Source organism: Gorilla gorilla, chromosome X, assembly GCF_029281585.2.
Source record: "Gorilla gorilla gorilla isolate KB3781 chromosome X, NHGRI_mGorGor1-v2.1_pri, whole genome shotgun sequence".
Taxonomy (NCBI): Eukaryota; Metazoa; Chordata; class Mammalia; order Primates; family Hominidae; genus Gorilla; species Gorilla gorilla.
The window spans coordinates 164,140,531-164,154,024 of record NC_073247.2 but is presented as its reverse complement, the minus strand read 5'-3'; the positions used below and the strand labels follow the sequence as shown (position 1 = coordinate 164,154,024).

At 37.2% G+C, this 13,494-nt stretch overlaps 1 pseudogene; it reads right to left on the bottom strand.

Moving 5' to 3' along the window:
• Positions 1 to 4,825: 4,825 nt before the first annotated feature.
• On the bottom strand, positions 4,826 to 6,289 carry LOC101141665 (keratin, type II cytoskeletal 8-like; annotated as a pseudogene).
• Between the last annotated feature and the right edge of the window lie 7,205 nt (positions 6,290 to 13,494).

Here is a 13,494-nt window from a genome sequence, read left to right as displayed (position 1 = left end):
TATTATAGCTAAACAATTATTTTATGATTTTGTTCATTTGAAATATGTAGATAATTGTATTATGGCCCAGCAAAATGGACAGTTCTCTACATGTTGTGTGGGCATTTGGAGAATATGTATTCTATAGTTACTTGGTTTAATGTTCTTTTGCATATTCTTTGTCTTTGCTAACTTGTTTGTGTTTATTCCATCATTTACTGATAAAAGTGTATTAAATTTTACCATGTTTCTGGGTTTTTCTTTTTCTTCTTTTACTACTGTCAGTGTTTTCTTTAGATATTTTGAAGACATGTTACTAAGTGTATAAATTTAGAATAGTTAATATTTCCTCATAAATTTAATTCTTAATTTTTACCTACTATTGTCATTTTTTTCTCTGGTAATTCTTTTTGCTTTAAAGTCTTCCTTATCTGATGTTGTCATAGCTATACCAGCCACATGTTGGTTAGAGTTTGCATGGTCTTTACCCATTCATTTACTTTCACTCTTTTCCCTTTATGTTTTGAAGTTGTGTTCTATAAATAGCATATAGTTGAGACTTGGCAGGATCCAGTTGGACAGTATTCAGTTAATTGGAGCATTACTCTATGTATAGTTACTATAATTACAAATACATTTGCATTAAAAATGTTCAGCTTATTAAGTGATTTCTATTCGTTCCACCTGCCTATATTCTTATTTTATCTTGCTTGCCTTATTTTAGAATGAATATAGATTGAGTATATTCAAGCATTCTAAAATACACATATATACTCTATTAGCTTGAAGATTTTATACCTTTTTGCTATTATTTTAGTGTTTACTATAAAAATGGAAATTCATTAACTCATAAGAGTTTAATATAAATTGACACTTTTACTTGCTTCATGAATGCTTTATCTATGACCTATCATTTATTTTTTGTCATACATTCTTGTATTCCAGCAAGACATTATTGTTTATATTATCAGTACTCTTTAATATTATTACCATTTTATTTCATTTTGTTGTTGTTGCATTCCCAAGCTTCCATATGGGATTACTTTTCTTCTGCTTGAAGAATGTGCTTACAGTTTCCTTTACAATATATTATGGACTGAATGCTTGCGTCCTCTCAAAGTTCATATGCTGAAGCCCTAACCCCCAATGTCACTGTATTTGGAGACAGGGTCTGTGAGGAGGTGATAAAGGTTAAATGAAATTGTAATGGTAGGACCCTCATTTGAAAAGGCTGGTGCCCCTATAAGAAGAGGAAGAGACACCAAAGTGTGCTTGCTCTCTCTCTCTCTGGCGTGCTCTCTCTCTCCCTCTCTCTTTGTCTCTCTCTGCCATGTAAGGACACAGCCGGAAGGCAGCAATCTGCAAGCCAATTTAATATTGCAAAAACTCACCTCATGCTCCCTTCCAGTCACTGGTCCCTTTCCATGGGTAGCCATTGTCTTGATTTTTAAACAGAATACTTGTACATGTTTTTAAATTTTATGTAAATGGAATTATATAGTATGTTCTTTATTGCCTCTATGTTCTTGCACTCAACATTATGTTTGTGATATTTATTCATGTTTAGAGTTGTAGATCATTGGTTCTCAAACTTTAGCATATATCAGAATTACCAAGAGGGCTTGTTAAAGCATGAATCGCTGGGTCACAGCCCAGAGTTTTGATTCAGTATGTCTGGGGTGGAGGCTGGGAGTCCAGTTTTCAGGTGCTGCTAATGCTGCTGATCCAGGGGCCATACTTTGAGATCACTGTTGTAAATCATTCACTCTCACTGATTTATAGCAAAGATCAGCAAACTTTTTGTTAAAGGGCCAGATAGCAAATTGCACAATCCCTGTAGGTCAAGAGGCAAAATTGATGACTTTATGTAGGTAATTGTATAACTGTTAAAAATGTAGCCATTTAAAAATGTAACAAACATTCTTCACTAAGGGGCTATAAAAAAATAAGGGACTGGTCACATTTTTCCTGTGGGCTGCAGTTTATTGACTGATGATGCATAGTACTCCATTATATCACGATATTACAATTTGTTTATCCTTTAAACTGTTGATGGGGATTTGGGTAGTGTCCAGATTTTAGCTTTTACGTATGAACACTGTTATGAGAATCTCAAACATGTCTTTTGGTGAACACATGTATGGATTTCTGTTGGGTACATACCCCAGAGTAGAAGTGCTGTGTAATAAAGGTATGCGTGTCTTCAACTTTAGGAGAAACTGCCGATTTTCTAAACCGGTTGTATCAATTTACACTCCCACCAACAATATGTGAGAATTATTGTTGCTGCACGTTGGTGGTGTTCTGTAGCTGGGTCATACTGGCTTTCAAGGACCAAATTGTGGGCATCTTTTCTCAGTTCTGCATTCAGTGGTCTCAGGATGGCTGCCTGAAATTGGCTATGGTGGTAGTATTTACAGTATGGAGACTGGAAAAAAAGCCATAAATCAGGGATATTATATATTCATTTCTAAGAGAGCCAGGTGTTCAACATTGACCAGGATATCATATCTAGACATTTTTTGTCAACATTTGGTATTTAATACTTTTTGTCTACATTGTGGCTATTCAGGTGGTGGTATAGTACTATCCTTTGTGGTTTTAATTTGCTTCTTTGCATCTCTGATGAGAATGAAGTTAAACAGCTTTTCAAATATTTGTTGGATATTTTAATATCCTTTTCATTATGTTCATTTGTCTAGTTTTTTAGATAGGTTGTCTTTTTATCTCTATCTATCTATGTTCTATCTATCTATCTATCTATCTATCTATCTATCTATCTATCTATCTATACATGTATGTATGTTTATATATTCTTGGTAGAAGTTCTTTGCCAGATATATGTATTTCTAATGTCATCTCCTATCCTGTGGATTACCTTTTCATTTTTTATTGGTGTTTTTGATGCACAGATCTTAATTTTAGTGTGGTCTAAGTTGCCATTTCTTTCTTTAATGGTTAGTGTTTTTTGTGTCCTATTTTTTTTTAAAAAAACTTTGCCTATACCAAAGTCACAAAGAGGTTATCCTTAAAGATATTTTCTATAAAATATTTATTATTTTACTTCTGACATAAAATTTTTCAACTCATTTGCAATTCATATGGTGTGACTTTGTGATATAATTGCAGTTTTTTCCATATAAATGTGCATTTAATATGGCACTATTTATTTGAAAGACTACACTTTCACCTCTGCACTGCAATGTCACCTTTATGAAAAAAAAATTGGGTGATAATATTTGCCTGAATTCTTTATTCCATTATATCTATAACCATTCCAGTTAGTATATCCTTGCACTAATACCACAGTTCTTATTTACCATAGCTTGATATATGGTAGTGTAGGTCTTCCAGATGTGTTCTTTTTTTTTTCAAGATTGCCTCTGACTATTTTAGCTTTTTGCTTTTCTGCATGGATTTTAGAATCAGCTTGTCAGTTTCCACAAAAATCTCTGCTGTTATCTTGATTGAGACTTGAGGTAGGTTGAAGATGTCCACAAAGTCTTTAACACTTCCCACAGAGGACTATGATAGTGTCTTCTTGTTTTATTGATCCTTTTATAATTATGAAATAACTTTGTTTTTCTCTAGTAGTGCTTCTTGAGTTTCCTGATTACAGTTTCATTATCTGTTTTTTTGGTTCATGACTTCCCTTCATTCCTTTTATATTAAACTTTTGCCATGTTAATATTTAAGCTGTATTTCTTGTAAGTAGCATATATTTGGGTTTAAAAATCCATTCTGACCATCTTAATATTTTACTTGTAAATATTTGACTTATTTTTATTAAATCTAATTACTGATATATAATTTGGTTTAGAATATATTTGCCACGAAATCATCAAGTTTCTATTTGAATCACCTGTTTCATATTCCCTTTTACTTCCATTCTTGCCTTCTTTTAACATAGTCAATGTTTCTATTTAGAATGTTTTTTTCTATTAATTTGTCAGTTATATCTTCTTCCGCTATTTTAGTAGCTACCTTAGAAATTACATCAAGAATTTTTGACTTATTACAGTCAAATGCAACCTATTTACACCACATCTTTATGCTACTAGAAACTTTAAACAGTGCTTACCCCTTTTTCCACCCTCCTGCATTATTTTTGTCAAGTATTTTCACTTCACATTTCATTTTGCATATAGACTGTACAAAATATTCTAATTACTGTTTTATGCAATCTAAATATATATTTACTTTTACCCATGTATTTATTCTCTCCGGTGTTCTTCATGCCCTTTTGCATTTTCATGTTTCCATCTAGCATAATTTTCCTTTTGACTGAAGAATTTTCTTTGTTTTTGTCTTGTTTTCTTTCAGTGTTGGTCTGCTGGTGAGGAATTCCTTTAATATTTGTTCATATGAAAGCCTCTTTATTTCACCCACATTGTTGAATAATATTTTCTTTGGGTGTAGAATTATATGTTGGTAGTTCTATGTGCTTATTTTTACTTTAGCACTTAAAAAATGTTATAACGTTACCTTCTGACTGACCTTGTTTCTTTTGGGAATTCTGCCTTCCGTTTTCCAGTTGTTCTTCTAAATGTGTCTTTTATTCCTCTGGTTGCTTTAAAGATTCTGTATCTTTTTTTTTTTTTTTTTTTTTTTGCAGAGCTAGCTGAGGTTTTATTTTGGACGAAAAAAAAGCAATTGAATTGTTTTGTAGTTGGAGGCATGGGCAAGGGGGGTCCTCAGGCAGTAAATTCCCCCAAGGGTGGGCTGAGGGCTAGAGCTGAGCCTCAGGTGTGTCTTCTGTTCCCTGTGCTCCCCTGCACAGCGGCCTCCCTCCCGGGCTCTGGGCAAGTCGCAGGAGGGGCAGGCTGGGAGGGGCTGCCGCAGCTGTTCACTTGGGCGGGACGTCAGAGGACGCGGACACCAGCTTCCCATCGCGGGTCTCGATCTTCTTCACAACCGGGGCCCTGGTGGAGCTGGTGCGGCTGAAGGAGCTGAAGCCCGCGCCAGAGCCAGAGCTGGAGCCCAGGCCGTAGCTGAGGCCGGGGCTTGTGAGGCCCCCGTAGGCCGAGCTCAGACCACCTGCAAAACCGCTGGTGTCTTCATATGGATACTCATGTTCTGCATCCCAGACTTTAGCTGGCTCTCTTCGCCCTCCAGCAGCTTCCCGTAGGTGGCGATCTCGATGTCCAGGGCTAGCTTGACGTTCATCAGCTCCTGGTACTCACGCAGCCGCCTCGCCATGTCCTGCTTGGCCCGCTGCAGGGTGGCCTCCAGCTCGGACAGCTTGACGTTAGCATCCTTAACGGCCAGCTCCCCACGCCGCTCGGCATCTGCGATGGCGGCCTTCACAGGGAAGCCATCCGGCCTTTGAGGCCCTCAATCTCAGCCTGGAGCCAGCTGATGTTCCGGTTCATCTCGGAGATCTCAGTCTTTGTATGCCGCAGGTCATCCCCCTGCTTCCCAGCCAGCATCTGCAGCTCCTCATACTTGACCTGGTCCATGCTCTCAGCCTCAGCCAGGCTGCGGTTGGCGATCACCTCGTACTGCGCCTTGACCTCGGCGATGATGCTTTCCATGTCCAGGGAGGGCTGTTGTCCACGGACAGCACCACAGACATATCTGAGATCTGGGAATGCAGCTCCCGGATCTCCTCTTCATACAGCTGCCTGAGGAAGTTGATCTCGTCAGTCAGCCCGTCCAGGCGAGACTCCAGCTCTACCTTGTTCATGTCAGCTTCATCCACATCCTTCTTGAGGAGGACAAATTCATTTGCCATCTCTTTACGCGTATTGATCTCATCCTCATTCTCGTTCTTGAAGTCCTCCACCAGCCCCTGAATGTTGCCAAGCTCCGTCTCCAGCTTCAGCTTCTCCTGGCCCAGAGTCTCCAGCTGCCGCCTAAGGTTGTTGATGTAGCTCTCGAACATGTTGTCCATGTTGCTCTGAGCCATCTCCTGCTGCTGCAGGAGGCTCCACTTGGTCTCCAGCATCTTGTTCTGCTGCCCCAGGAACGGTACCTTGTCGATGAAGGAGACAAATTTGCCTAGGGTCTTGATATGCTCCTTCTCCTGGGTGCGCACGGCCTGGATGTTGGGGTCCACCTCCAGGTTAAGGCGGCTCAGCAGACTCTGGTTGACCATGACGGCGGTGATGCCTCCGATGCCGCTGGCCCCACCATAGCCTCTGCCCAGGCCACCCCAGAAGCTGCTGCTGCCCACTCGGGAGAAGCTGGAGAAGCTGATGCGGGCACCGGGCCCACTCGTGTAGAAGCGGCTGCTGAAGGCCCGTGTGCCAGAGGTGGACACCTTGTACGACTTCTGGATCACCCTGATGGACATGGTGGAGGCAGGAGTGGAGGCAGGAGTGGAGGCAGGTGGGCTGAACCAGGCAGAGATTCCAGAAGGAGCAGAGAAGCTGCTTCTTGGTCTCTTTGTTTTTTTTAACAACGTGACTATGATGTGCCTAGGTGTGGTTTTCTTTTTATTTATCCTGTTTATGATTCACTGAGGTTTTTGATTCTGTGGGTGTATGTCTTTTATTAATTTTGTAAACTTTTTGAATATTATTTCTTTAGGTATTGCTCCTGCCCTATTCTTTCTCTTCTCCCATTCCATATTTGTTAGTTGTTTTTTTACTCTGTCCTACATATGTCTTATGCTCTATCTTTTTTCCCGATTATTTTTGTTCTTGTGCTTCAATTTTAATATTTTCTATAATTTTGGAGTTATACAAACCTGTTCTTTTGTGTCACATCTCCCATTAATCCCATGCACTGAGTTCCTAGTTTTTTCATTGTAAGATATCCAGTTGATTTTTAGTTCCATTAATTCAGATTATCTATTACAGTTCTTGGTTCTTTCACACATTTTATTTAACTTTTTCTTTACTTCTTTTAAAAATATTAGTCATAGTTAATTTTAAAGTCATTTTCTGATGATTTCACTATCCAGATCATGTGTGTTTCTGCATCTTTTTTCATCTTTTGTTTTGATTTACATGTCATATTTTTTACCTCTTTGTGTATCTAGTAATATTTTTATTGCATGTCACGCACCATGTATAAAAAATTGTAGAGGCTTCAGATGAGATATTCCAGAGACAGTTCCACTTTTCCCCTTTTAGGCACATAAGTTGAGCATATGCTTAATTTAATCCAGTCAGAAATTATTCATGATGAGGGCTAGAGTGCAGTTTTATTAAAACTCAGTCTACGTCTGGTTTGCTTCTTTTCTCTAGGATGTAAGAGCATGGTAGATTTCTATTTTGTAATCTCTGAAAGCCTGGAAAATCCAGATCTGCTGTTCACAACTTGCAGCCTCCTGGAGTTTCAAATTCTGGCACATGTTTGTTTCCTAAGAACTGGGTGATTGCTGAAGATTTCGCTTCACCTTTTTACAAGTATTTTACCTAACTATGCCAGAAGTCAGCAAATGTTCAGTGGGGAAAATCTGCTGAGCACTTGAGTATCATCAGCTTTTGTATTTGTCATACCAGCCTTGTCAAACTGCTAAAAGCTTTGCTGTTTTTTCTCTCCGCGAGCAGAGGCTCTTTGTCTGAATAAGCCTGGTCCTCAGCCTATTCTCAGAGTTGGTAAATTTTCCAAAGGAGAAAAATAGTTGAAGATTGTCAACTTATAGTGGAAAAGATTCTCTCTCCTTGAAATTTTAATTTATTTAATCTTTGTTTCCACCACTATTTGGTACCTTTAACATGATGATTTTTGTAAATCATCCAGTTTTTTGTAGTTGTAGAAGATTGTTGCCTCTCACATACTTTTATTCAGAAGCATATTTGAACAGATTTTTTTTTTTGACATGTAGTTTCGCTCTTTTTGCCCAGGCTGGAGTGCAATGGCGCAATCTCGGCTCACCGCAACCTCCGCCTCCGGGGTTCAAGCGATTCTCCTGCCTCAGCCTCCTGAGTAGCTGGGATTACAGGCATGCGCCACCACCCCGGCTAATTTTGTATTTTTAGTACAGACGGGGTTTCTCCATGTTGGTCAGGCTGGCTTTGAACTCCCGACCTCAGGTGATCCACCCGCCTCGGCCTCCAAAAGTGCTGGGATTACAGGCGTGAGCCACTGCAACTGGCCTTTGAATAGATATTTTTGATGCTATTATAACTAGGATCTTTGAATGATTTAAATGTTTCTTATTCACTTATAGAACTAAAAAATTATTTTTCATATGTTTTTGTATCCAGCAATTTTACTGAAGTCCCATTGTAAATATAACAGTTTATCCATAGATTTTTAAAGAATTTTTATGTACTCAATTATATAATATATAAATGACAGTTTTACACTTCTTTTTGCATACTTCTATTCTTATTAATGTGTTGAATTGTCTAGGACCTCCACTATAATGGTGAATAGTAGTGATGATGGCAGCCATTTTGTTACATCCCCAATCTCAAAGGCCAGTATTTTAATATATTACAGATAAGTGTAATATTTTGAATAGATATTTCTAGATACATTGTATCATATTAAGTTCCCTTGTATTCTTTGTTTTGTATTTTTTGGTATATATTAAATTTTATCAAGACCTTTTTGCTTATGCCTCTTTATATAATCAAAATTTTGTTCTCTAAAATATGAATGTGCTGAATTACATTTTAAAAATTTTAACCAGAATTGCCTTCCTGGGATAAATCCAGCTAGGTCGTGATGTATTAGGCTGTTTAGATATTGGTGGATATGATTTATGAACATTTTAAAGGATTTGTTCATTCATGGCCATGAGTCAGAATGGCATATAATTTTATTTGTTCATACAGTCCTTGTCAGGTTTTGATCTCAAGGTTATGCTAGCCTCAAAAAAAAAATAATTTTGGGAGTGTTATACCTTTATTTATTCTATGGAAGAGGTTTTGTTAGATCGTAATTACTTTCTTCTTGAATTACTGCTGGAAATTGCAGCAAAGCCATTTTGGCCTAGATTTTCTCTGTGGGAGATGTTTAGTTTTTAGTTTCTTTGATAGTTATAGGAATATTCAAGTGATCCTCTTGTTTTGGTTTTCTCACTGTTTTATTGAGATATAATCACATATAATGAAAACCACAAATCTTAAACAAAAAGATTAATTTTAACAAATGAATACATTAATGTGACCATCACCCAGATCAAGGTAAAGAATATTCCATGACCCCAGAAAGTTCCCTTGTGCCCTTTCCAGTCACTATCCCATCCTTTAAGTGACCATTCTCCTATCATAGATGAATTTTGCCTATTCCTGCACTTCATATAAATGAAATCATAGGGTATATATTCCTTTTTGTGTCGCTTCTTTCACTCATCATCACAGTTTTGAGATCCATACCTGTTGTTGCATTTATCAGTAGTTCGTTCATTTTAGTACTAAATAGAGCCTGTATGACTGTACCACAGTTTGTTTATCGATTACACTGCTATGGACTTTGTTTTTTCCCCCAATTTTTAGCTATTGTGAATAAAGTTGTTATGAACTTTCTTGTTCAAGTTTTTTTGTGAACATATGATTTCCAGTCTATTGGTTATATACATATGAGTAGAATTGCTGGATTATAGGTGTAGGTATGTTTGAGAAACTGACGCAGACTTTTTCAAAGTGGCTGCACTATTTTAAACTTCCACCTTTCATGTATGACAGATCCAGTTGCTTCACATCCTTGACAACACTTTCTATTGACAATCAGTGAATGTAATTTGACGTTTTTCCCTTTCTTGTGAATGTGTAGTGATATTTGATTATAGTTTTAATTAGATTTTCTATGATGACTTGTAATGTACTTTCTCCTTGTTTCTTGGGCATTTGTATATCTTTATATATATTATTTTTAAAATTTTATTTTTCTGTAAGTTATTGGGGTACAGGTGGTATTTGGTTACATAAGTTCTTTAATAGAGATTTGTGACAACCTGGTGCACCCATCACCCGAGCAGTATACACTGCACCATATTTGTTGTCCTTTATCCCTTGCCCCCCTGCACTTTTCCCCCCAAGTCCCCAAAGTCCATTGTATAATTATTACGCCTTTGCATCCTCATAGCTTAGTTCCCACATATCAGTGAGAACATACGATGTTTGGTTTTCCATTGCTGAGTTACTTCATTTAGAATACTAGTCTCTAATCTCATCCAGGTCATCATTGTTAATTCATTCCTTTTTATGGCTGAGTAGTATTCCTTTGTATGCCAGAGTTTCTTTATCCACTCGTTGATTGATGGGCATTTGGGTTGGTTCCACGATTTTGCTGTTGTGAATTGTGCTACTATAAACATGTGTGTGCAAGACTCTTTTTGGAATAATGACTTCTTTTCCTCTAGGTAGATACCCAGTAGTGGGATTGCTTGATCAAATGGTAGTTATACTTTGAGTTCTTTAAGGAATTTCCACACTGTTTTCCATACTGGCTGTACTAGTTTACATTCCCACTAGCAGTGTAGAAGTGTTCCCTAATCGCCGCATCCACGTCAACGTCTACTGTTTTTTGATTCTTTGATTATGGCCATTTTTACAGGAGTAAGGTAGTATCACATTGTGGTTTTGATTTGCATTTCCCTGCTCATTAGTGATGTTGAGCATTTTTTCATATGCTTGTTGGCCATTCGTATATCTTCTTTTGAGAATTTTCTATTCATGTCCTTAGCCCGCTTTTTGATGGGTTTGATTGTTTTTTTGTTTTGTTTTGTTTTGTTTTTTGTGTTTTTCTTTTCTTACTGATTTGTTTGAGTTCGTTGTAGATTCTGGATATTAGTCCTTTGTCAGATGTATAGATTGTGAAGATTTTCTCCCACTCTGTGGATTGTCTGTTTACTCTGCTGACTGTTCCTTTTGCCATTCAAAAGCTCTTTAGTTTAATTAGGTCCCAGCTATTTATCTTTGTTTTTATTGCAATTGCTTTTGAGTTTTTGTTCATGAAATCCTTGCCTAAGCCAATGTCTATAAGGGTTTTTCCAATGTTGTCTTCTGGAATTTTTATAGTTTCAGGTCTTAGGTTTAAGTCCTTAATCCATCTTGAGTTGATTTTTGTATAAGGTGAGAGATGAGGATCCAGTTTAATTCTCCTACATTTGGCTAGCCAATTATCCCAGGACCATTTGTTGAAAAGGGTGTCTTTTCCCCACTTGTATGTTTTTGTTTGCTTTGTTGAAGATCAGTTGGCTTAAGAATTTGGGTTTATTTCTGGGTTCTCTATTCTGTTTCATTGATCTATGTGCCTATTTTTATATCAGTACCACACTGTTTTGGTGACTATGGCCTTATACTATAGTTTGAAATCAGGTAGTGTGATGCCTCCAGATTTGTTCTTTTTGCTTAGTCTTGCTTTGGCTATGAGGGCTCTTTTTTGGTTCCATATGAATTTTAGAATTGTGTTTTTCTAACTCTGTGAAGAATGATGGTGGTATTTTGATGGGGATTGTGTTGAATTTATAGGTTGCTTTTGGCAGTGTGGTCATTTTCACAATATTAATTCTACCCATCCATGAGCCTGGGATCTGTTTGCATTTGTTTGTGTCATCTATGATTTCTTTTAGCAGTGTTTTGTAGTTTTCCTTGCAGAGGTCTTTTGACTCCTTTGTTAGGTATATTCCTAAATATTTTATTTATTTATTTATTTATTTTTGCAGCTATTGTAAAAGGGGTTGAGTTCTTAATCTGATTCTCCACTTGGTCACTGTTGGTGTATAGAAGAGCTACTGATTTGTGTACATTAATCTTGGATCTGGAAACTTTGCTGAATTCTTTTATCAGTTCTAGGAGCTTTCTGGAGGTTTCTGGAGCTTTCTAGGGTTTTCAAGGTAATCAGTCATATCGTCAGCAAACAGGGACAGTTTGACGTCCTCTTTACCAGTGTAGACGCCCTTTATCTCTTTTTCTAGTCTGATTGCTCTGGCTAAGACTTCCAGTACTATGTTGAAGAGGAGTGGTGAGAGAAGGCATTCTTGTCTTGTTCTCGTTCGCAGGGGGAATGCTTTCAACTTTTCCCCACTCATTATTACATTGGCTGTGGGTTTGTCATAAGTGCCTTTGTTACATTAAGGTAGTTCCCTTGTATGCTAATTTTGCTGAGGGTTTTGATCATAAAGGAATGCTGGATTTTGTCAAATGCTTTTTCTGCATCTATTGAGATGATCATGTGATTTTTGCTTTTAATTCTGTTTGTGTGGTGAATCACATTTATTGACTTGTGTATGTTAAACCATCCCTGTATCTCTGGTATGAAACCCACTTGGTCATGGTGGATTATTTTTTTGATATGTCGTTGTAGTCAGTTAGCTAGTACTTTGCTAAGGATTTTAGCATCTACATTCATCAAGGATATCAGTCTGTAGCTTTCTTTTTTGGTTGTATCCTTTCCTGGTTTTGGTATTAGGGTGATGCTGGCTCATAGAATGAATTAGGAAGGGTTCCTTATTTCTCTGTCTTGTGGAATAGTGTCAAAAAGATTGGTACCAATTCTTTGAATGACTGGTAGAATTCTGCTGTGAATCCATCTGGTCCTGGACTTTTTTTGTTGTTGGTAATTTTTTAATTACCATTTCAATCTTGCTGCTTGTTGTTGGTCGGTTCAGGGTATCTAATTCTTCCTAATTTAAGCTACGACGGTTGTATTTTTCCAGGAATTTATTTATCTCTTCTAAGTTTTCTGGTTTATGTGTATAAAGGTGTTCATAGTAGCCTTGAATGATCTTCTGTATTTCAGTGATATCAGTCGTAATATCTCCTGTTTCGTTTCTCAGTGAGGTTATTTGGATTTCTCTCTTCTTTTCTTGGCTAATCTTGCTAATGGTCTATCAATCTTATTTATCTTTTCAAAGGACCAGCTTTTTGTTTCATTTATCTGTTGTACTTTTTTTGGTTGTTGTTGTTATTTCAATTTCATTTAGTTCTGCTCTGATCTTGGTTATTTCCTTTCTTCTGCTGGGTTTGGGTTTGGTTTGTTCTTCTTTCTCTAGTTCCTTGAGGCGTGACCTTAGATTGTCTGTTTGTGCTCTTTCAGACTTTTTGATATATGCATTTAGGGCTGTGAGCTTTTCTCTTAGTATCGCCTTAGCTGTATCCCATAGGTTTTGATAGGTTGTGTCATTATTGCCATCCAGTTTGAATAATTTTTTGATTTCCATCTTGATTTCGTTTTTGACTCAATGCTCATTCAAGAGTAGGTTATTTAATTTCCATGTATTTGCATTGTTTTGAGGGTTCCTTTTGGAGTTAATTTCCAGTTTAAATCCACCATGGTATGAGAGAGTGCTTGATATAATTTCAATTTTCTTAAATTTATCGAGACTCATTTTATGGCCTATCATATGGTCTAGGAGAAAGTTCCATAGGCTGTTTAATAGAATCTGTATTCTGCTGTTGTTGGATGAAGTGTTCTGTATATATCTGTTAAGTCCATTTGTTCGAAGGTATAGTTTAAATCCATTGTTTCTTTGTTAACTTTCTCTCTTGATGACCTGTCTAATTCTGTCAGTGGAGTATTAAAGTCTTCCACTTTTATTGTGTTGCTATCTCATTTCTTAGGTCTATTAGTAATTTTTTAAATAAATTTGCGAGCTCCAGTGTTAGGTAC